The 24,794-nt window shown below is 41.7% G+C and overlaps 1 protein-coding gene and 1 non-coding gene across 2 annotated transcripts in view; both read left to right on the top strand.

Moving 5' to 3' along the window:
- Positions 1 to 24,794, top strand: part of CAMTA1 (calmodulin binding transcription activator 1) — a 953,649-nt gene that overhangs the window by 399,739 nt on the left and 529,116 nt on the right. The gene's annotated exons all lie outside the window — the stretch shown is intronic.
- LOC111544684 lies at positions 22,034 to 22,198 on the top strand. Its single transcript, XR_002732247.1, has one exon. It is a non-coding gene; the product is annotated as a U1 spliceosomal RNA (small nuclear RNA).

Raw genomic sequence — 24,794 nt, 5'->3', positions numbered from 1 at the left:
ATGTGAAAACAGACTAATGCAGTATGTGTGAAGAAAACATACATTCTTAGAGATCTGTTTGCCTGCTCCCACGGAGCCCCCGACCAGTGATGGGACATGTCAGTTAGCAGGAGAGAAGATGTGGTGGAGCACAGTGTGGCTGGAGGAAATCACTCTGAACGGGCTTCAGTGCGCTAACAGATTTTGGAGTGATTTATATGAAAACAGTTTAAAGCATTTACTAGCTGTAAGAACTAATTTCCAATAAATCAGACAGGATTCCCTTGGGAGCCAGAAATAAATGAGGGCAAAAGAAATTGCTAAGGGTTGTTGAGCAATAAAGAGATGGGTTCTAGATACCTTAAAATGATATTTAAATGGACAAAGTTGATTTAGCTGTCTTCTCTCATGTCTAGGAGTAAGATTGAAGTCCATAGCATGTCATTATAACCAGGAATTATTCACCAGCAGACCTGCAGCATTTCCTGCACATTCCACTGAATGGCAATTTTAATATTCCAGTTTGAGTCCTCTGTTGTAATGAAAAGGCATTAATTGCTTGGTTCCTTGCAAAGTCGGTTACAAAAACGTGTTCCTAGAACAAGTTCAAATTTGGCACACAAGGCAGAACTTTCATGATCTAACGTTACTCATTTTTTTTCTAATTAAGAATTTTAAATGCATATATATTTTGTGATCTTCAAGTTCTCAAGTAATTATTACACACACATGGGTCGTCTGGCATCATGCCATGTGCCTTGAAAAATGCAGAAACATAGAATGTCACTGTGGTCCTTGCACTCCAGAAGTGTACATTTCATAGGAAGATGAAACTGTGACACCCTCTGAGAACGCTGAAGCCACACGTGTGTGTCAGATGTGAGGATGGAAGGACCAGCGGCCAGAAGATGCTGAAATTGCCTCAGGGAGGTGGAGGCCAAACAAGGGGCTCTGAAGCACCGGCTAGACTTGGCCAAAGTGAGGAGACGGCTCATGTCCCGGATCGGCAAGACCTGTAGCCAGAGCCGCATGCAGGAAGGAGTTTGTGGAGTTTCCAAGGACCAAGAGATGCTCTCTCAGCGGCCCACACACGGTTTGGGAGACATCTGTTCTGTTAGACCTGGACATTTCTCATGACCAGGATGTAGCATCATTTCCTAAGGAGCTGGGGGCTCACAGCTCCCTGGGACCTGGGGGATGGCTGTTCTCTTTTTTAGGAACTTGCATGTGGGATGTTCTTGGGAGAGGTGAGGAGGAAGGAAAGGACACTTTCCTACTCAAAGTATTGGCTGCCCCCCCCCCCCCTTATCTACAGCCTCCCAACAATTGGAGTATTTTTCATTCCCTTTTCCTGGTTGAGAAGAAAGACTCTGAGAGGGTGGGAATCCTACCCTAGGTCATTTAGCTGGAGGGTTGCAGGGTGGTCTTCAAATCCAGGTCATGCCCCTTTTCAGGACACTGGAAACATTCCAGTCAACAGCGGGGGAAGTCCCATCTTCTCAGTAAGTTCTAGGATATTGGGGTGACCCAAACCTAGGAATGCAGTTTCTGCCCCTGCCTTTCTCTTGCATAAAAGGTTGAATTATGCCTCATTCAAGTGTGTGAACTTCCCCAGGTCCCGCTCAGCGTACCTAGCAGAGCCAGGATGTCCCGGCCGACCCTGCATTTGGGGGCCTGGAGGCGGCCTCACCACAGTTTGCAGCTTAGGCACGCCCCCACTCTCCCACCCATGACCTCTCACTGGTCCTGACCCCGACTCTTCTGGAATCACGCAGTGCAAGTGGCACACGAGGCCTCTGCTTGCGAAGGTGGGTGCTGACCTGTGTGTGCCCTGATGACTCCCGTGGACCGTGGTTGCTGCTGCACTTCAGACGGTGTCAGGAATGTGTCCCTTCCACATCTCAGCAGCGCTAGGTCCTCCTGACATCAGCCTGAGTAACCCCCAAGACCTCTATGGGTCTCATTTCCAGAGGGTCTCTCCATCACTCATACCCCCTTCGCCACACTGACTTCTTTGAGCCTCTGCTAAGAGGCGAGTGGCCGCTTCCACCTCTGGGAACTCTTCTTGCTGTGGCTCTGCTCCGGACCATCTTATCCCATGCCCATAGCTTCCCTTGTTCCTTCCAGTCTTTGCTGGCAGTCTTCTTCCTGGCCAGATCTTCCCTGACCCTGGGCCTCTGGCTTGAAACAGATGCCTGCAGACCGCTGCTCCATTCCTGTAGTGAGGCTGGGGGAGGCCCCTGCAGGCAGGGAGCCCCGCAGGCAGCGCTGGATGCAGGCTGGAGCACACAGCCCCCAGACTCCAGTTCTTCTTCCCTACCCCTGACCTTTTTCTTCTCCAAAGCACTTACTCCCAGTTGACATGTTGTGTGCCGGCTTGTTTGTTTTGTTTATTGTCTCTTCCACCGCCTCCCAGGAGGGCAGAGGTGTTTGTCTGTTTTCCCCCACTTCTCTCTGCTAAGCGCCTGGAGGTTTGTGCGGCACGTGGTGGGTGCTGTCTCCATCTTTGCTGAAGGAGGGAAGGTTCCTTGTTTACTGATCCCCCCCCAACTCCTGTTCAGAGGACAGGCGAGGCCTGGGACTCGGTTGGACCCGCCCCCGCGCCTCCGCCCTGGGCATCCTGTCTGGAGACGCCTCCTCCTGACTGTGGGAAGCAAGCTGCGCTCAGCGGGGCGTCAGTTCCAAGCGGAGGGTAAAAGCGAGCCAGGCAGAGGCCACTTCTTTTGTTACTCAGTCCATGCGAGGTGGTGGCGTCAGCCCTGCTTCAGGGAGGACGCCTGCTGCTCAGCCTCCCTGGGCTGGGAATGCCCCTTGCTTCTACAAGGAGCCGTGGGGACCCCATACTGTTTCCCAGACAGGGGCACCCGACCGTAGGGCTGGAAAGTCATCTGCCCCCGTGTCCTGTGCCTGGTGCACAACCCCCTTCCCCTGTCCTTCCCAAAAGCACCAGCTGCCGCCTGGAAGAATTCTTCCCTCCCACCCAAGGCAGCGGTGGGCACGTCCTGCCCTTGGTCCTGTTCTCCAGGGAACCCACCCGTGTGTGCAGGAAGAGTTTCTCAGTGTGGCTGAAATGTATCCAAGGACGCGCGGGAACTCGCCGCCCAGTGCGGTCCTGCAGTTGGTGGAAAGGAGGATGGTGGCTGGGGAGGGAGGGTGGGGAGTGGGATTTTAAATTTTAAATGTTATTATACAATATTCTAGATATACAAAAAGATAAATAACAATAAAATGGATAGCCTCATACCCGCCACCAGCTTGAGAAATAAAACACAGTTATTGCATACCTGGCCCCATCCTCCCCAGAGGTAAGCACTGTCGTGAATGTTTATACACCTTTGCTGCATGTGTATACAGATGAGGATAATTTTCTTTCATCTGCTTTAGAACTTTTATATAAATGACATTGTACTGCAAGCATGCTTTTTTAATTAAAATTTTTATTTGAAACAATTTCAGAAAGTTGAAAAGTCTTTTAAAACATACAAGTACCATTTGTATATCATTCGCCAGATTTCGTAGTTGTTCACATTTCACTATATATATACTTAATTATTCTCTGTGTGTGTGGGTGTGTGTATATATAAGAAATGGTGTACATATGTAACATTTTAACACTCTTTTGAAACATTTGAGAATACATTGAAGACATGAAGCTTCTTACCTCTAAATACTTCACTGTATAAGACCAAGGACATTCTTGTACATAACCACGTCTTATACATAACCACAGTACAAATATCAAAGTCAGGAAATTAACATCAGTGTGATACTATTATTATTTTATACTCATCCCTTAGAGAAATTTCAATAATTGCCCCAGTAATGTTCTTTATAGCAAATGGAAAACAAATGGTTATTTGAGTTTTGGTCCTGGATTCAATCTGGGACCATGGGTTGCATTTAGGTCCAGTTTCTTAATCTGGAAGAGTTCTGTCATCTTTCTTTTTCTTTCTTGAATCAGACATTTTTGAAGAATGTCCCTCAGTTCTGGTTTGTCTGAGGTTCTGCATAGTTAGATTAGATTACAAAGGTGTTGTCCAAAATACTATGGAAGCCGTGTTCTGTCCTTCTCAGTACCTTGTGTCAGGAGATTTGCGCGTTGCTGGTTGGCGCTAACTCATCGCTCGATTAAGGTGGTTGTCTGCCAGGTTTCTCTACTGGAAAGCACTGTTTATTTTTTCTAATTAGTAAGTATCTCATGAGGTGGTACTTGGGGACTGGGTGAATATCTTGTTTCTCATCAGGCTTAAAAGTTAAAAATTTTGAAAAACAGCTCTATTGTGATATAATTCACATACTGTACAAGTCGCCATTTAGAGTGTACAATTCAATGGTTTTTAGTGTATTCACAGAAATGTGCCCCCGTTGATTTTAAACACTTTCATCACCTCAAAAAGAAATGCCATATTTTGTAGCCATCACTTCACTATCTCCCCATCCGCACTCCCCACCACCAGTCGTCTGCAACCATGAATCCACTTACTGTCTCTATAGCTTTCTCTGTTCTGGACCTTTGTAAGAATGAAATCGTATATGTGGCCTTTGGTAACTGGTTTCTTTCATTTAGCATCATGTTTTTAAGGTTCATCCACCTTGTAGCATGTATCAGTGCTTCATTCCTTTTTATGACTAAATAATATTTCCTTATATGGATATAACTCATTTGGGTTCATTATATGGATATAACTCATTTGGCTATTATTAATCATGATGCTATAAACATTTGTGTGCATGCTTTTGTGTAGACATTTTGTTTTTCATTTCTTTTTTGGGTATCCACCTGAGTAAAATTGCTGGGTCACATGGTAACTCTGTGTTTAATTATTTGAGGAACTATTAGACCTAGACCATTTTCCAAAGTGGCCACACAAGTTTACATTCTTATCAGCAGGGTATGAGGGTTCTAGGTTCTCTGTCAACACTTCTTATTATCTGACTTTTAGATTCTCATCTTCCTCCTGGGTATAAAGTGTCATCTCATTATGGTTTTGATGTGAATCTCCCTGATAGCTAATAACGTCAAGCGTCTTTGTGTGTATGTTTGTATATTTTCCGTTTGTATTTCTTCCTTAGAGAAATGTCTGTTCACAGTCTTTGCCTATTTTTAAATTGGATTACCTGTCCTTTTTATTGTTAAGCTGTAAGAGTTCTTTATATATTCTAGATATAAGTTCTTTGTCAGATATATAATTTGCAAATATTTTATCCTATTCCACAGTTTCAGTTTTTTATGGTATCCTTTGAAGCACAAAAGTTCTTTGTTTTGAAGAAGCCCAGTGTATCTATTTTTTATTTTGTTGTTCATACTTTTGGTGTCATATCTACAAAATGCTTTGCCAATCCAAGGCTGTGAATGTTTATACCTATGTTTTCTTCTAGGAATTTTATAGTTTTAGCTCTTTCATTTAGCTCTTTGATCCATCTGTTTTGATTTTATTTTTGTATATGGTATGAGGTAAGGGTTCAATTTCATTCTTTTGCATGTGACGAGCTAGTTATCCCAGCTTCATTTGTTGAAAAGACTATTTTTTCCCAGTTGAATGGTTTTGGTGCCACTGTCAAAAGTCAATTGATGACAGCTGTATGGGTTTATTTCTAGGCTCTCGTTTCTATTCTATTGATCTGTACGTCTGTCTTTGTGCTAGTACCACATTGTCTTGATTACCATTGCTTTGTAGTAAATTTTGAATTCAGAAAGTGTGAATCCTCCTACTTTGTTCTTTTCTTAGTATTGTTTTGGCTATTCTGTGTCTCTTACAGTTTCATATGAATTTTAGAATCAGCTTGACAATATCTACAAAGAAGTCAGCTGGAATTCTCACAGAGATTGAATTGAGTCTGTAGAGCAGTTTGGAGAGTACTGCCATCTTAACGATGTTAGGTTTTCTGATCCATGATCATTGATGTTTTTCCATTTATTTAGGTCTTCTTTAATTTGCTTCAACCATGTTTGATAGTTTTTGCAGTGTAAGTTTTGGACTTCTCTTCTTATAATTATTCCCAAATAGTTTATTATTTTTTATTAAATTGTGATGCAATTGTTTTCTTAGTTTCACTTCCAGATTATTTATTGCAATTGGGTAAAAACACAATTATTTTTATATATTGATCTTGTAACCTGCAGCCTTGCTGAACTTGTCCATTAGTTCTCATGGTGTTTTTTAGTGGATCCCCCACTATTTTCTAAATAAAAGATAATCTCATCTGTGAATGTAGTTTTATTTCTTCCTTTCCAACCTGGAGGTCTTTTATTTATGTTTCTTGCCTAGTTGCCCTGGCTAGAAATTCCAGTACAATGTTGAATAGGAGTAAAAGTAGACATTCTTATCTTGTTCCTGCCCTAGGAGAAAGCCAGCCAGTCTTTCATCATTAAGTGTGCCTGTTAACTGTGGGATATTTGTAGGTGTCCTTTATTAGGTTGAGGAAGTTTTCTTCTAGTTGGATGTTTAAGCGTGAGGATTTAGTCAAATTCTTTTTCAGCGTCTATTGAGATGATCATGTGACTTCTGTTTTTTAGTCTATTAATTGATATGATGTATAACTTAGTTGATTTTCAGATGCTGAACCAACCTTGACTTCCTGGGATAAGTCTCACGTGGTCATGGTATGTAATTCCTTTTACACGTTGCTGGATTCAGTTCACTAGTATTTTGTTGAGGATTTTTGTATCCCATAAGAGGTATTGGTGAGTAATTTTCTTATAATGTTTTTGTTTGGTTTTGGAGCCAGAGCAATACAGGTTTCATAAAGTGAATTGGAACATATTCTCTCCTCGTATTTTTTGAAAGAGTTTGTGAAGAATCACATTCATTATTATTTACATGTTTGGTAGAATTCAGTGGTAAAGCGACCTGGGCATGGGTTTTGCTTTGTGGGTAGTTGTTTTTTAAATTGCCAGTTCAGTCTTTTCTTTTGTTACGGTTATTAATATATTCAGACCATCTTTTTTTTTTATTGAGTTGGTTTTAATAGTTTGGGATCTTTATAGGAATTTATTCATCTAAGCTATCTAATTTGTTGGTGTATAGTTCATAATATTCCTTTGTAGTCATTTTCATTTCTGTACAGTTGATAATACTGTCCCTGTTCTCATTTTTGCCTCTAGTTATTTGAGTTTTCTCTTTTTCTTTTTCTTGGTCAAAGATTTGCCGATTTTGACGTTTTCAAAGAATGAACTTTTTGTTTCATCAATTTTCTTTATTTTTCTGTTCTCACGTCATTAACTTCCACTGTAATATTTATTATTTTCTAACTTCTGCTTACTTTTGGGTTAGTTTGTGCCTCTTTTTCCAGTCTTAAGGTGAAGTATTAGGTTATTCATTTGAGATTTTTCTTTCTTATGTTTTTCTCAGTTACTTTTATATTTTTGGGAGAGAAGAAGTTTCATAGCATCCCATAAGTTTTGGTATGTTGTGTCTTCATGTTTACCAATGCTTGTATTTTCTGATTTCCCATTTGATTCTTCTTTCATGCATTGGTTATGTAAGAATGTGTTGTTTAATTTATACATATTTGTGAGTTTCTCCCATTATTTTTCTGCTACTGATGTCTAATTTCATTTCATTGTGGTTGGAAGACATACTTTGTATTATTTCTATCCTTTTACATTTATTGAGGTATGTTTTATGGCCTTGCAGATGGTCTATCCTGGATAATGTTCCATGTACCTTTAAGAAGAATGTGTATACTATTCTTCGGTAGAGTGCTCTAGAAACATATGTTAGTTTGTTGTTTTATAGTGTAGTTCAGATCTTCTGCCTTCTTGCCAATATTCTATCTAGTTGTTCTATCTGTTACTGAACCTGGACTATTAGAGTCTCCAAATACTACTACTACTATTATTATTATTATTATTATTTTGAGTCAGTTTCTTTTTTTTTTTTTTGAGATGGAGTCTCACTCTGTTGCCCAGGTTGAAGTGCAGTGGTGCAATCTAGGCTCACTGCAAGCTCCGCCTCCCAGGTTCACGCCATTCTCCTGCCTCAGCCTCCCGAGTAGCTGGGACTACAGGTGCCCACCACCACACCTGGCTAACCTTTTTGTATTTTTAGTAGAGACGGGATTTCACCCTGTTAGCCAGGATGGTCTCGATCTCTTGACCTCGTGATCCGCCCGCCTCGGCCTCCCAAAGTGCTGGGATTACAGGCGTGAGCCACCGCGCCCGACCTAGAGTTTCATTCCTGTTGCCCGGGTTGGATTGCAATGTCGTGCTGTCAGCTCACTGCAACCTCTGCCTCCTGGGTTCAAGTGATTCTCCTGCTTTACCTCCCAAGTAGCTAGGATTACAGGCATGTGCCACTATGCCCACCTAATTTTGTATTTTTAGTAGAGATGGGCTTTCACTAAGTTGGTCAGGCTGATCTTGAACTCCTGATGACCTCAGGTGATCCACCCACCTCGCCTCCCAAGGTGTTGAGATTACAGGCATGAGCCACCATGCCTGGCCTCCAAATACTATTATTGAATGGTCTACCTTTATCTTCATTTCTATCCATTTTTTCTTCATGTATTTTGGTGCTCTGTTATTAGGTTCATTGTGTTTATAATTGTTATATCTTCCTGATAGACTGACCCTTTTATTTTTATGGAATGTCCTTCTATCTCTTGTAACATTCTTTTAAAGTCTGTTGTATCTGACATGGTATAACCATTCCAACTCTGTGTTTGCATGACATATTTATTTTTATGCTTTTCCTTTCAACCTTTTTGTGTCTTTGAATATCAGATGTGTCTTCTGTGAAAAAACTTTTTATTTCTGTGTAGTCCTATTCATCAATCTTTTCTTTTACTGCATGCATATTTTTGAGTCATAGTAAGAAAACCTCTTCCTACATCCATGTCAAAAAGAAATTAACCCAATTTTCTTCTAGTACTTGTATGGTTTCATTTTTTTTTCTTACATTTAACCTTTGATTCATTTGGAATTCATTACTGTGCTTGGTAGGAGATAATGGATTTAATTTTTTAAAATTGTTATTTAGTTGTTCCAGCAGCACTTATTTAAAAGCATTTGTTTTCTCCAGTAATTTTAGAGGCCACCTTTATCATCTACTACATTTCCAAATGTGGTTGGGGCTTGTCTGGACTTCTACTCCACTTCTCTGTCAACTCATACACCAGGATACACTGTTTTAATTATGAAGGCTTTGTAGTATTTTTAATGTCTGGTAGGGCTTATGTTCCCATTGAGGCTTTTCTGTGTTCCTGGCTATTCTTGAAGGTTAATTTTCCGACATGAACTATAGTATCAATTTGTCTAGCTCCATAAAATTGCATTACATTTATAAATTAACTTAGGGAGAACTGGCATTGTGATGATATTGAGTTGTCTCATCCAAGAAGAATTTATGTCTTCGCATTTGTTGAGGAATACTTTTGTGTTATTTAGCTTTAAAAAGTTTTCTCATGGAGGTTTTGCACATACCTGACTAAATTTATTTCTAAATAGTTTATCTTTGTTGTTGCTATTATACGTGGGAGTTTCTTTATAGTACTGATTTCTGAGTGCCAGTTTTATATTCTGCTAGTTTACTGAATCCTTTTTTGTGTGTTTGAGTTGTAAATGTGTTTTTCTCTAGTGTGTTTTCATGAGATTCATCTTTGTGGATGTTAGTAACTCTATTATTTATTTTCACTGGTGTGTACTATTCCATTGTATAAATATATCACAGGATATTGATCTGTTTGTATTTGAATGGGCATTTAGATTGTTTCTCATTTGCTGAACTTGTCAAGTAGTTTTCCAAAGGCATTAATTCTGTTCTCACTCCTTTCTGTAATGTGGGAGCCTCTGTTGCTTCACATTTTTACCAACATTAGCTATTGTCAATGCTTAAATTTCAGTCTGAGGGAGTACAAATGGCACAGAAGCATGCTTTTTAATGACTGTTCTTAAGTCCTTGGTTTCCAAATTCTGACCCAAATGCTGCTTCCCACATGGACACAATCTCCATGGATTGCGCACCCCATCCCCGGCCTGCTTCCTCCAAGTGCCCCCCTCTTATTCTGGATTGTGCACCCCATCCCTGGCCTGCTTCTTCTAAGTGCCCCGTCTCATTCAGAAACATGTGGCTGTTGGTAGGAGTTGGGAACTGCAATGCTGCTTTCCTAGTCTCCTGAGAAGGAAATGCACTTCTGTAAAAATTAAACACTTTATTAGCTGAGGAGTGTCTAGCCCTGGTACTGGCCTCCTAGAGGAATTTCTTTGCTGACTTACTTGCATTATATCTGTTACATAATTATCAACAATCAGCATCCACTGAGTAGCATCTTGTACTGACACTTTACTAGGTGCTGAACAGGGCTTAGTGATGAATAAGACCCAGTTCCCCCCCCACCCTCCTGGAGCTTTCCACCCGCTTGGAAGAGGAGACATGTTTACATTAGATGATATCGCTGGATAACACCAGTGATACCCAGTGGGTGTGTTAAGGGCTGGGTTGCTGACACTGACAGGGAGGTCTATATAAAATGAATGTGGAAAGAAAAGAACACATCTCTTCTATCATATTATATTACAAATTCAGGGGGAAAATCGGTCATCGAATGTTTTCTTGTTTTAAAAAGCTGAATTCATCCTGATAAAAATGTGTATACCACCTAAAAATATGCAGTCTGTTTTTCCAACCGACACAATCACCAACAACTGAAAGCTGACCTTGGAGCCCTGTTCTACCTCTAATGGGTGGATCTAGGATCAACCCTATTTCTAAAGGGGTACATTGTAGGATCCTGGGTCATGACACCAGTGGCTGATCCAGTTGTGGCCTTGACCCAGGTGCTCCTCCCTTATTTCTTATGACCAAATCACCGGCTCTTTGCCTCTCCGTATGGTATGGTCTATTCCAAGCTCCTGGTACGTGTGGATCCGAGACCTGCCTTTATCTCTCCAGTCTTCCTGAAATAAGAGCTCTTCTCTTCCTTTAGTGTTTGGGGCCCTGCTACCTCTCCTGGGCATTTGAAAGCTAAGTGCCCACTCACCTCAGGTCCAGGCATTTCCTCCATTAGCAATTCCCTCATTCTGCTGCCCAGCAAAACCAGGGTTATAACTAAGGTTTGGTTACAGCATATGGGTAAGAAGTTTCCATGCTCAATAAAGTGCCATGTCATCAACTTCAAAAAGGTTAACACATCCCTTCCAAGCTGGAAGCCTCTCTCTCTATGCTTGCTCCTCTTATGCCGAACAGCACACCCTCCAGGCAGCTGGGCAGCATTGCAGGTGTAGACCGGGCTATGTCAGGCAGTGCTTTCTGGGAGAAGCCAGCTGGCTTGTGCAGACATCTTATCCATTGCCTTGACCTTACTGGATACACTTGCTAACCTCCCAGACAAACTGGTCCAGGCTCACAAAAGTTGGTTTGTTCTTTGGTTTGTTCATTGTGCATTCATTCATTCATTTGTTTATTCATTTGGTAAACACATATCACATACTTCACTGAAAGTTCTGCAATGATCAGGTCAGTCACAATGCACACACACACAAAGAGCCTCTTTCTCCCTTTACGCTGTTGAGTATTGAATACCTTGTTGAGCATCTGAGATGCTGTGGAATTGTTGCCAGAATTTTACCTGTTTGTCTACCCCTGTCCTAGGTGATGTGAAAGCTACATAGGGCAGGGACTTGGCTCTTGAAAACCATGTGATTCTGTTGAAGGTGCAGATCAAGCCAGCCCACAGGAAGCAATGAGTCAACATGTGCACCTCTGCGTTTTGCTCTTGTGGGTCATAGGAGAGGCACTTAAATTGCCCAGTGTTCACTGAGGGCTGCTGTGGGTTGGGATTGTTTCCTAGAACCATAGCTGAGCCTTGAAGGATGGGGAGGCTTTAGACAGATTCTAGGGAAAGGCATCATACTTGGGGAGAATAACTTGACTATGTGGGTTGAGAGTAAATATAGTGTGTTCTGATGATGTCGAAGGGACGAGCTTGATGATATGTGTAAAGTGTTTCACATGTCAAATCCTTGGGACCTCCTACTTGACTAGATCAACACTTGAGCCCTTCGTATAGAAAGCTATGTGCCAGAGTGACCATTGCTGGGCAGACTGGCTGGCATGGGGCTGTGGTTGACTCTGTCTTGGGTGGGGCCATGGAGACACCATAGTCTATTCCTGGTCTGACCATGATACAGAAATAGTCTTTAACCATGCTTCAAGCCCTCATCCCCTGCTTTCTCCTATGTGATTGTTGTTTGAATACTTCTATTTTTTTTCGTTGTTGTTGAAACTGTAGGGTAATTACCCTTGTCCTTAATAATTGCTTTAGTTTCCTTGATAATGCAGAGATGCTCTAGAGTCTACACTGTTAAAAAGAGGTTAAGATTAAGTTTTTCAACCTGCCGCTGGTGTGAGAAGGATGTCTCCATGCCAATTACTATCTCCTTGATAGGATTAGTCACTGTGTTAATTGCTACTCAGAAAAACTGCCAAGTTTGTTGTTTTAGACGTTGGCTTTTAAAATATTGCAGATGTCATCTCAAATGCAAATTGTATTTGGTATTAGAGATAACTGTTGATCTATTAACACTTTGGGGCTGATTCATATCTGAGACTGTGTGAGAAAAAGGAGTCTTGCCCTTGGATTATTAATTGCATCTTTGATGGTGGTTCCAGAACTGGGAGGGGGAGGCAGCTGTCAGGTCTGTTCCTTGGCACTCTCTTTGAGAGAACCCAGAGCTCTGTCAGCAACAATCTGTTGGAATTGGCCAGGGTAATGTATGAAACAACCTCGTTCTTCAGCCCAAGAGCATCACCTACCTACTCCACAGGTCGCAGGGGCTGGTTAGCTCCTGGTTAGTGCCTTGAATGTTGACACTCTAGGGAGTGTCAAATGGCCATGGAAGTTCGTAATCTTTAGAGATTTCTGACTCAGTAGACTCTCCCCTGTTTTGGACCAGGAAAGAATAGAGAATTCTGACATTATATAGCATTTAATTTTTTATTAATGTTTTGTTTTTAAGTCATTTCAAGATTTCAGAAAAGTTGTAGGAATAAAATGAAGAAATCCCATATGCCCTTCACCCAGATTCCCCCGATGTTAACATTTTATCATATCTGCCTTATTCTGTGTGTGTGCACATGCACGACTGAACCATTTGAAAGTAAGTTTCAGACATGATGCCCCATTAACCCTAAACACTTCAATGTGTATATCCTGAGAGCTAGGACATCCTCTTGCATAACCCAGTGCAATGATCAAAGTCAGGAAAACAGTACCAATGCAATAGCATTATCCAATCTGTAGATTTTATTCCTGCCACCAACAATCTCCTTTATAGCAGAATATAATAATAAAAACAATAATCTGTTCTAGGATCCAATCCAGAATCTCACATTATATTTAGTTTCCATGTCTCTGTAATCACCATCAACCAATTCTTCAGCCTTTCTTTGTCTTTCATGACCTTGCCATTTTTGAAGCATACAGGCCAGTTATTCTGTAGACTGTCCTTTGCGTGGGGTTTGTCAGATGTTTCCTTAGGACTAGATTCAGGATATGCAATTTTGGCAGGAACACCACAGAAGCGACACTGAGTTTGTTCTTAGTGCATCGTATTAGAAGGTGCATGGTTGCCTGCCCCTTTACTGGGATTGTTAACTTTGATCATTGGTTAGGATGGTATCTGCTGGGTTTCTCCAGTGTAAAGCTATTGTTTATTCTCTTCTTAATTAATTAGCATTTTATGGAAAAATAGGTTAGGTCTGTGTAAGTAGCTTGTATTTCATTAAACTTTTACCCCTTGTTTTAGCATCCATTGATAATTCTTGTCTGAATCAATTATTATAATGCATGCCAGATGGTGATTTTTCTCTAAGTTTATTTATCGTTTAGTAATCTGTACCAAATTGGAAAGCTTTTGCTTTCTTACATTTATTTATTTACTCGCTGATTCGTTTATCCCCATACGGACTCATGGATTCCTACCCAGTGAGTTCCATTGACTAGATTTTGTTGACTGAGTTACATTCATTGGGTTAGATATTTGTCCAGTGGTTTATAACCTAGTTATTTTGGTAGTTATATTGTCACAGATTTGGCCAATGGGAGCCCTTTCAATATGGCTACTGTGTCTTTTTGACAAATTCCCATCATATTTTTCCACAACATTTTATTATGAAAAATTTCAAACATAGAGAAAGTTAACAGATTTTTTTTCAATGAACACTCATGTACCTATCACCTAGGTTCTTTTTTTTTTTTTTTTTGAGAGGGAGTCTTGCTCTGTCGCCCAGGCTGGAGTGCTGCAGTGGCCGGATCTCAGCTCACTGCAAGCTCCGCCTCCCAGGTTTATGCCATTCTCCTGCCTCAGCCTCCCGAGTAGCTGGGACTACAGGTGCCCGCCACCTCGCCCGGCTAGTTTTTTGTATTTTTTAGTAGAGACGGGGTTTCACTGTGTTAGCCAGGATGGTCTCGATCTCCTGACCTCGTGATCCGCCCGTCTCGGCCTCCCAAAGTGCTGGGATTACAGGCTTGAGCCACCGTGCCCGGCCCACCTAGGTTCTTTAATGAACATTTTGTCATGCTGTCTTTATCACAGATCTATTCAGCTATTCACCCAGCAATGCATCTTCTGTTTAAATTGCATTTCAAAGTAAGTTGTAGATGTCAGCACACTTCATCCATAAACGCTTTGGCAGCCATGATAGTGTCTAGACGTTAACATTTATTTACAGTTCTTTCACTCGGTAAAACTTCCTTACAGTGCAAAGTAAACATAGTAAGTGTACCATTGAACAAGCTTTGACCAGTGCATGCACCTGTGTGACTCAAACCCCTATCAAGTTATAGAGCGTTGCAGCCAGTCCAGAAAGTTCTTTCATGTTCCTTTCTAACCAGTTCTTGCCCCATCATCTTCAGCAGCAGCCACTGTTCTGATTTTGTTCTCACCATAGATTAGTTTTACCTGTTCTAGCACTTCATCTAAATGGAACGTGTGCAATATGCATTCTTTTGTATAAGGATGATTTCACTCATTATCGTGATTCTGAGATTCATTCATGTTGTTGTTCTTAGTGGTTCATTTCACCCATCATTCTCTGAGCACTTCCTTTTTTCTAGCCCAGCAAAATGTCCCAAGGTTGCCTTCCACTTCCTCTCACCAACCCTGGAATTAGATCAATCTCTAATGAGCCCTGGCTCCTTTCAGCAGAGAATGGTTTCTTCTTTGCGGGAATACTCGCAAAGCTATATTCTTTGGGAGGGGTATGCCATTGCGTCTAGTCACTCTCTCCCTTAGTAGAAGAAGCTAAGCAATGCATGTGTGAGGATACATTCATAGATACACAAACACATTTATATCTACACCTACTTCTAAACATCCGGATTCATGGATGTGTGTAAAACCATGCATTCATGATGATATCAATTCTAGTCCAACATCACAGGGTTCCTCCTAGCCTTTCATCTTTCCATATATGGCACTTTCTTTTCCAACATGGAGAAATTTTCCTGAGTATATTATTGTCTAAATCCTAAAATATATATAAAGTAATGAAATAAGAGTTAACCTATGCCACTGAAGAAAGCAAACCTACCAACTAGAGTTCAATATTTGTTTATAGCATTTTTTCTTTAGCCTGAGGGCAGATAATCAAAATACTGTATTCATAAGCCTTTTGGGTTAATCTCCACCCCCTTTCTCTCTGGTTATGTTATTCTTGGAAATAAAATATAATTAGGCTCTTTTGTTTTTCCTTGTGTTCTATTTTAGGGTCTCTCCCCATCCTTGTTAATTTTTTTTTTAGGATGGAAAACATTAACATGTCTATAAAAAATCAAAACGATGCAAAAAAGTTAGATCCAGAGACATGTCACTGCCCCCATCCCTCCCCACACATGGGTAACCACTCTCCTTATATCCCCTTCTCTGTTTTGTATTTCTTTTCTGAGATAAGCAGATACATGTGTATTTTCTTATTTTCCCCTTTTTTTCTTACACAAAAGGCAGCTACTATAAATACTCCTTTGCACATTGCATTTTTTTTTAAATTAAACTTTCTATTTCAAGACAACTGTTGATTCACATGCAGTTGTAAGAACTAATACAGAGAGATGATCTGTGTACCCTTTGAGCTGTTTTTCTCAATGGTAACATCTTGAAAACTATAGCACAGTATCACAGCCAGAATACTTGATGTTGGCACAATTAAGATACAGAACATGTCCCTCACCTCTAGGGTGTGCTGCAGGATGCCCTTTTTAGCCACACTCACTTCCTCCCCTCCCCTACACCTTCTTTGACTCTTTGCAACCACTAATCTTTTCTCTATGTCTATAATCTTTGTCATATCAAGAACATTATATAATTGGAATCATACAATAAATTATCTTTTGGAATTGGCTACTTTGACTCAGCATAATTGTCTCGCGATTCATCTAGATTGTTGCACGTATTAACAGCTTATTTCTTTTTGTTGCCGAGTGATGTGCCATGGAATGAATGTGCTACAGTTTGTTTAGCCCTTTATACATTGAAGGGCATCTGGGTGTTTCTAGTTCTTGGCAATTACATATAAAGTGTCTATAAACATTTGTGTTTAGGTTTTTGTGTGGTCACAGATTTTCATTTCTTTGAGATAAATGCCTAGGAATGTAATTGCTGGGTTGTATGGTAACTACATGTTTAGCTTTTAAAGAATCTGCCAAAGCACCTTTCAAAGTAGCTGTGCTTTATATTCCCACCAGCAATGTACGGATGATCCCATTTCTCCACATCCTTATCAGCATTTGGTGTTGTCACTATTTTTTATTTTAGCTCTCCTGATAGGTGTGTAATGTTATCTAATTGTGGTTTAAATTTGTTTTTCTCTAATTGGCTAATGATGTTGAACACCTTTGCATGTGTTTATTGCCATCTGTATATTCTCTTTGGAGAATTACCTGTTGGAGTCCTTTGTCCATTTTCTAATTGGATTATTTTTTATTAAGCTTTGAGCGTTCTTTTTATATCCTAAATACCAGTCATTTGATAGGTGATTTGCAAATATTTTCTCCTACTTTGTATCTTCTTTTGCATCCTGTTAACAGTCTTTCACAGAGCAAAGATTTTAATTTTGATGGAACCTAGATTACCCATTTTTCCTTTTATGTATTGTGCTTTAGGTGTTAAGTCTAAGAACCTTTTGCCTAGCCCTAGTTCCCAAATTTTCTCCTATGTTTTAAGCCCATTGTCCATTCCAAGTTAGTTTTTGCAGGTGTGGAGAAGATTTCGGTGGAGGTTTTTCTTTTCTTTCCTTTCTTTTTTTTTTTTTTTTGCCTGTGGATGTCCGATCGCTCTAGCACCAATTGTTGAAAAGGCTATCTTTCAACAAAGCTATCTTGAATTAATTTTGGCATTTCTGTCAAAAATCAGTTGGGTGTATTTGTGCAGGTCTCTTTCTGGGTTCTCTATTCTGTTCTATTGGTTTATGTGTCAATTCCTTTGCTAATACCACACAGTCTCGATAACTGTAGCTAAGCCTTCATCTGTATCCTGCCATTCTTACTTGGAATGTTTGTGCTTTCTCACTCTTTGATTAAGTTTAGCTTGTGATTATCCTATTTTTTTAAAAAGACCCAAAATTTTGATTCATTTGATCTACCTCATTTGTTTCTACATCTAACTTCATTTTTCCCTTTCTTGTGGTTTTGCTGTTGTTCTTCTGCTAGTTTTTTGAGCTTAGAATTTAAAATTTTTAATTTTTCATTTTTATTTAAATAATAAAGGCTATGAATTTTCCATCTGATCACTATTTTAAATATGTCTCATAAATTCTGTTATGTCGTGTTTTTTGTTTGTTTGTTTGTTTGTTTGTTTTTTCACATGAAATCTTGCTCTGTCACCCAGGCTGGAGCACAGTGGTGCGATCTCAGCTCACTGCAACCTCTGCCTTCCAGATTCAAGTGATTCTCCCACCTCAGCTTCTTGAGTAGCTGGGACTACAGGTGTGCACCACCATGCCCAGCTAATTTTTGTAATTTTAGTAGAGATGGGATTTCACCATGTTGGCCAGGCTGGTCTCAAACTTCTGACCTCAGGTGATCCTCCTACCTCGGCCTCCCAAAGTGCTGGGATTACAGGTGTGAGCCACCATGCCCAGCCTGGTATGTAGTGTTTTAATGATCACATGTACATTTTTTGTATTTCTATTGCTTTACTTTTAAAAAGATTTTTAACATTATTTTCCAGTTTTATTAGACTGTGATCAGAAAATATTTATTTGTAATATTTCTGTTTTATGAAAAGCATTGATTATCACCTAACTCATGACCAATTTTTGTGGATAGTCTATGTGTGTACTTATGGAGAAAGTGTAGTAGATTCCCCATCTATTATAAGGGAATTCAAGGAAAAAGTATGACGTGTGACTGAATTAGTCTGCTGTCACATTGCTATGAAGAACGACCTGAGACTAGGTAATTTATAAAGACAAGAAGTTTAATTGACTCACAGTTCCACAGGTTGTACAGGAAGCATGGCTGGGGAAGCCTCAGGAAACTTACAATCATGGCAGAAGGCAAAGGGGAAGCAGGCATGTCCTGCATGGCTGGGGAGGCCTCAGGAAACTTACAATCATGGTAGAAGGTGAAGGGGAAGCCAGCGTGTCCTGCGTGACTGAGGTGCTGCACACCTTCAAACAACGGGATCTCCTGAGAACTCACTCACTATCACGAGAACAGCAAGGGGGAATCCTCCCCCATGATTCAGTCACCTCCCCCAGGCTCTTCTTCCAACACTGGGGATTACAGTTTGACATGAGATTTGGGTGGGGACACAAATGCAAACCATATCAGTGACAAATTGATTTGTCAAGGAAATTGATTATGTTGTTTAGGGCTTCTGTGTCCTTATTTTTTGTCTATATCTGGATTCTCTTGTACTGACAGCGTTATGGTCAACACACTATTCTTAGTGTTTTCATCTGTATTTCCTGCAGTTTCTTTCTTTCATGTGTGTGTGTGTATGTGTGTGTGTGTGACAGAGTTTCACTCTGTCGCCCAGGCTGGAGTGCAGTGTTGCTTTCTCGGCTCACTGCAATCCCTGCTTCCTAGGTTCAAGCAATCCTTGTGCCTCAGCCTCCCGAATAGCTGAGACTATAGGCAGGCACCACCACGCCTGGCTAATTTTTGTATTTTTAGTAGATATAGGGTTTTGTCATGTTGGCCAGGCTGGTCTTGAACTCCTGACCTCAAGTGATCCACCAGTCTTGGCCTCCCAAATTGCTGGGATTACAGGTGTGAGCCATCAAATCTGGCCTATATTTCCTACAATTTCCTATCCTGTAAAGGTGGTTGTAGTCTTGTTTGGTGCTCTAGTATTCATGACGGTTATATTTTTATTGTGGAATGTGACTTTTAGCATTAGAAACTGTCATAATGTTTTTTCTTAAATTATACTTATTCTACTTTGATATCAAGATTGCAATACTTGTTTTATTATTTCCATTTGCCTCATATATCTTTGCTGTCCTTTTAGTTTTAGGTTTTCTGAATCTCTTTGATATGGTTTCGCTCTGTGTCCCCATCCAAATCTCACACTGAATTGTAACAGTCCCCATGTGTCAAGGGCGGGACCAGGTGGAGAAAATTAAATCATGGGGACAATTTCCCCTATACTGTTTTCATGATAGTGAGTTCTCACGAGATCTGATGGTTTTATAAGGGGCTTCTCCCACTTTGCTCGGCACTTCTCTCTCCTGTCGCCATGTGAAGAAGGAAGTGTTTGCATCATCTTCTGCCGTGATTGTAAGTTTCCTGAGGCCACTCCAGCCATGTGGAACCGTGAGCCAATCGAACCTCTTTCCTTTTATAAATTACCCAGTCTCGGGCAGTTCTTCATAGCAGCGTGAGAGTGGACTAATACACTCTTTTTGAAAGTATGCCTCTTATATGTAACATATAGTTGGATCTTTCTTTTTAAACCAGATTGAAAATTTTTTATTTTCATAAGCCCATTCACTTTTATTTATGTGTCCAATGTGTATAATATCTTGTGTAATAAATGCAATATATATTATGTTTTACTTGCTGTACTTGCCTTTCTACATGGTACATTTTCTATATTCATTTAATTTCTTTTTATATATAAGAAATTCTCATTTTTAGTCTAATGGGTACCTTTGTACTCATTACCTTTAAAAATCCTATTCGTCTCTTACTAACTTTTACCATTTGGTTTTTCAGTTGGTAATGGTGTCTCTTGACTCCCACCTGTTGCCTCTACAACCGTCATTGAGCTTATTCTGGTTTTGTCTTTCCTTCTTTTGTTTCCTATCATTTTGTAGTTGACAAAACATATATAACCTATGTATGATTCTCCTAACCTTAGTTACACACTTAATTTAGGTCCAAAATTTGCCAAATAGTCCCCAGTCATCTCCTGGTTGGATAAAGTTAATTCTCTACAAGATTAGGCGCCTGTGGGCATATCACTCAATTCTTCCATATTTTAAACTCTTATTCTATACCTCTGATTTTTGAGGGTCTGCTTCTCTAGATATAAAATCTTTGAGTTTCACGAAACTGCTGCTCCATCCTTGCCCCACCTTCTAGGTTGTTTTTGAGAAGACTGACAACTGTCTATCTTGCCCTTACAGTAAATTATTTGATCTTTTCATTTACAAGCCATGAGGATATTTTTCAGATGCATCGTGAGGTTTTTAATTTAGTTTGTAGTGTTTTGACACAGTTCCTCCCCCTCCACCTTATGGCTGGGATTTTGGGCTAAGTTTTACCCGCTGAACTCTGTATTCTCATTTTCGTTTTTCTTCTTTCATAGTCTCCTACAGATGAAGACCGCTTACATCTCCGCATTGAGTGCTTCGTGTGATTTTTAGTTCAAGAGCTCCCTCTTCTGTCAGTGCAGCATAGTACAGTTTCTTTATGACTGGTTTTTGGGGGAGGGGCGGGAGGAATTGAGGATCCTTGGATGTATCATTATTTTTTGTTTTGCAGAATCCTAAATGCCCACATCTGGCTTCTCCCTCCCTCCCCTGCATATTTTCTAATGCTGCCTCTGCCTGCCTTTAAATCACTTCCTTCTAGTCCACATTTTGGTCTTTCTGGATTCATATTTAGTATTTTCCTCCCTGTAGGATGTACTTTCTCTTTCTTCAGGTAATTGTAATTGATTCCTAAACTCTCCATGCTCGACTTCTGCCTTCATTGGCTTTTGGACCCATCTTATCCCCTTGCTCTTTATAAAAGTTCTGAGTGGGAACTCAAGAATTTGGTAATTTGATGTTTTATAGTGTCTCTTATTTCCAGTCACATGAAAGGTGTGTGGGATTTGTGTGGTTGTTTTTGTTCTTCTTGTTGACCCGTGTAGTTTTTGGAGGATGCGTTGGGAGATTTGAGTTTTTGTGGCTGTCATTACCTTGGCGACCTGGAAGTCCCTTACGTGGCATTTTAGGAGATGTGTGCAGTTATATCAATTTCAAGTACAAATAGTAACTCGAGCCTGTTATGAACACCATCTTTTCATGTTAATTATACCATAAAAGAATCTTGAGGATTTTTTTTTTGAGACGGAGTCTCGCTCTATTACCCAGGCTGGGGTGCAGTGGCCGGATCTCAGCTCACTGCAAGCTCCGCCTCCCAGGTTCACGCCATTCTCCTGCCTCAGCCTCCCAAATAGCTGCGACTACAGGTGCCCGCCACTACGCCCGGCTAATTTTTTTGTATTTTTAGTAGAAACGGGGTTTCACTGTGTTAGCCAGAATGGTCTTGATCTCCTGACCTCTTGATCTGCCCGCCTCAGCGTCCCAAAGTGTTGGGATTACAGGTGTGAGCCCGGCCTTGAGGATGTCTTTAAAAGGTCTGCTCTCTTACGAAGGTTAAGTATCTCCCCTGTAAGCTTGTTTATACCGTGCGTCTGTTTAGCCAGCCCTTTTTCATAGACACTTCAGCCAAATATTGGCATGTTTTCTGTTTCTGTATTTATGGGGTTGGACTCAACGAGCCTTTTACTATTGTGGCATATGGGAGGGAGCGTTGCCATTCTGCTGCCAGGGGTGAGTGTGATCTGGCGGCTGTTATGTGTGTATGCGTGTAGGTCCCTATCAAGAAGGGACCCGCCATGCTTGACTGGCAGGGGAGATATAACAGGATCCTGAAGGCAGTTCTCCCAGGGTGAGGCTTATCCATTGCATGCTAGATGTGTTGATCCTTGCGATTTCCCCAAACGTGGGAAACTCACTGCATCATTTGTGGTAGTGGGTGACTGTGTCTGTGTTCTCTCCTGACATTTGAGTTTTTTCTTAAAAAAAAAAAAAAAAAAAGACTCACCATCTTCTATAGACTGAATATCTGTGTTCCTCCAGAATCCATATGCTGAAGCCCTAACCCCATTGTGATAGTCTTTGGAGATGGGGCCTTTGGGAGGTAATTAGGTTTAGATGAAGTTGTGAGGGTGGGGCCCCATCATAGGATTAGTGCCCTTATAAGAAGAGGAAGAGGGGCCAGGTATGGTGGCTCATACCTGTAATCCCAGCATTTTGGAAGGCTGAGGCAGGAGGATTGCTTGAAGTCAGGAGTTTGAGACCAGCCTGGGCAACATAGGAAGACCCCATCTCTACCAAAACAAAGAAAAAAGAAGACGAAGATACTAGAGCTCTCTCCCTGCTTTGTGAGGACACAGTGAGAAGGTGGCCACCTGTAGGCCAGGAAGGGAGCCCTCACCAAGAATGGAACTGGCTGGCATCTTGATCTCAGACTTCCAGTCTCCAGACCTGTAGACATAAATGTCTGCTATTTAAGCCACCCAGCCTCTGGTACTTTGTTATGGAAGCCTGAGCTGACTAAGATGCCAGCCAACCATATTTTTAAAGAGTTCTCATACAAAGCCCGAAACCAGAGTCAGAGATTCAGCTCTGCCTGGCTTGGGGAAGGCGCCACACCTGACTCATCGCAGGGGGTCAAGAATGTTTGTGAGATGAATAAATGGAGTATCTTTGTTCTGGAAATAGACCACCTATGAGTTATTATAGTAGAGAAATCCCAGGCCCCCACGAAAGACAGGGAAAGCCTATAAAGTATCTGTACTTTGGGCCCAGAAGAATAATGGAAAGAGGCCAGGCACGCTGGGAAAGTTCCATTTACAAACCTGCCTTCTGCTGGGTTGAATCTCGCCTGCTGTGGGCTCAGGGATCCTGGCCTGGCCTATTTTTTCTCTGGGTGGATACCCTATTCCCGGGAGCATTCAGATCCCTGAAGACAGCTTCTGTCTCCTCTGAGACCACTGCTGAGTCTTGTCACCTGGTGTCCCCACGGTGCTGCCCTGTCTTCTCTTGTTCTCTGTGGGTTCCAGAAAAAGGGACCACCTCGGCTCTGTGGCTTTAGATCTCTCAAGAGGATGGCAAAGGCCTCAGACAGCTTCTCCAATGGGACGCAGTCAACATCTGAGCTGCATTTTCAAAATGAGAGCCACTCTTAGGCTGAGTCGGACAGGGAGAAAGGAATTGTGCTGGGGCACCCAGGCGGCACCTGCTGTCCCCCGACCTGGCACCATGGGTCCAACTTTGGGTTTTAACTTCCTACAAGTGCCTGGACACGGAGAGGAAATGGTTAAGAGGATAAGGACATATGGGGAACGATCTCCAGGGTCACTGAGGTCCTGACTCCTGCCTCCCACTCCCTAGGCCCCTCTGGCTGGGCCCAGGAGGTCTCCCTCCCACCTGGTTGTCAGTCAGCTTCTGCTGTGCCCTCATGGGGAATTCCTCCTAGAGCCCACCAGGTGGGAGAACCAGGGCAGGAAGTGCTGAAGGCCCACATGGCACCAGCACAGCTGAATGGCCCGGCTTTCTCAGAACCCACCCCGTGGAACACTGGAGGCAGCACAGGAAGAGCCAGGTTGTATGAGAGGAGCTTGGGCAGCAGGAATACTCCATGACAGCAGAGATGCTGGGGCCTTTTCCCCAGAGCCGCCTTCTTCTTATTTTTTTTTAATCTTTAGACAGAACTCTCATTCATGGCATTTAGTTACTTATTCATTCATTCATCATTCATTCACTCATGCACTTGATGAGTAGTGCACTCTCCTACCTTGTGCCAGAGACTGTGCAAGACTTGGAGAATTGGTAACACACCCAGAGTCTTGCCTTCAGGGGCTTTCACAAGCAGAGCCATTGCTCTGGCTTTTGGGTTTCCATAGCGTGCATTAGCCTTTGAAGGCCTCCAGGAAGTCCCTCCAGAATCAAAACTGTTCTGTTGTGTTTCACCAAGAATTCTGCAAATTTCTTTGGTGATGGGACTTGACTCTTCTTTATATGGTACCAGGCAGACCAGTGAATGCATCACGAAGCACCAATCCAGGCCCATGGAACAGGGTGGGGGACAGTGGGGTCTCAGTGAGAGCTTGGCCTTTGGATTCAGACAGTGCTGAGTTACAGTCTCAGCCCTGCTCCTCGCTGGCTGTGGAGTTGGGGCCACATGAACCAGCTAAGCTTTGCTCAGAAATAGTTTGGTGATAATAATTCCTGCCTAGTGGGAGGATTAAATAAGATAAATGGCAAGGTTTTATCCCATGGTCAGGGAGGACGGTGACTGCCTTGCGCCATGGGTGACCCCTGCCTTCCTTCAGAGGGCATGTTCACAGGCTGGTGTGCGCGCACACACACACACACACACACAGACGCACACACGCTTCCTGTAATCCTCTCTTGCCTGGGAGGCAGCAGTGACTCTGCCTTCTAGAAGTCATCTGAACTGTCTGCTTTCCAAACAGGGGTGACAGGACTGTGACTCGAGGTGATGTGTGACAGGACTGTGACTCGAGGTGATGGGCGACAGGACTGACTCGAGGTGATGGGCGACAGGACTGTGACTCGAGGTGATGGGCG

This window comes from Piliocolobus tephrosceles, chromosome 1 (assembly GCF_002776525.5).
Source record: "Piliocolobus tephrosceles isolate RC106 chromosome 1, ASM277652v3, whole genome shotgun sequence".
In the NCBI taxonomy this organism is placed as follows: domain Eukaryota; kingdom Metazoa; phylum Chordata; class Mammalia; order Primates; family Cercopithecidae; genus Piliocolobus; species Piliocolobus tephrosceles.
Note: the sequence above shows the minus strand (reverse complement) of the source record. Positions and strands in the feature narration are given on the sequence as shown.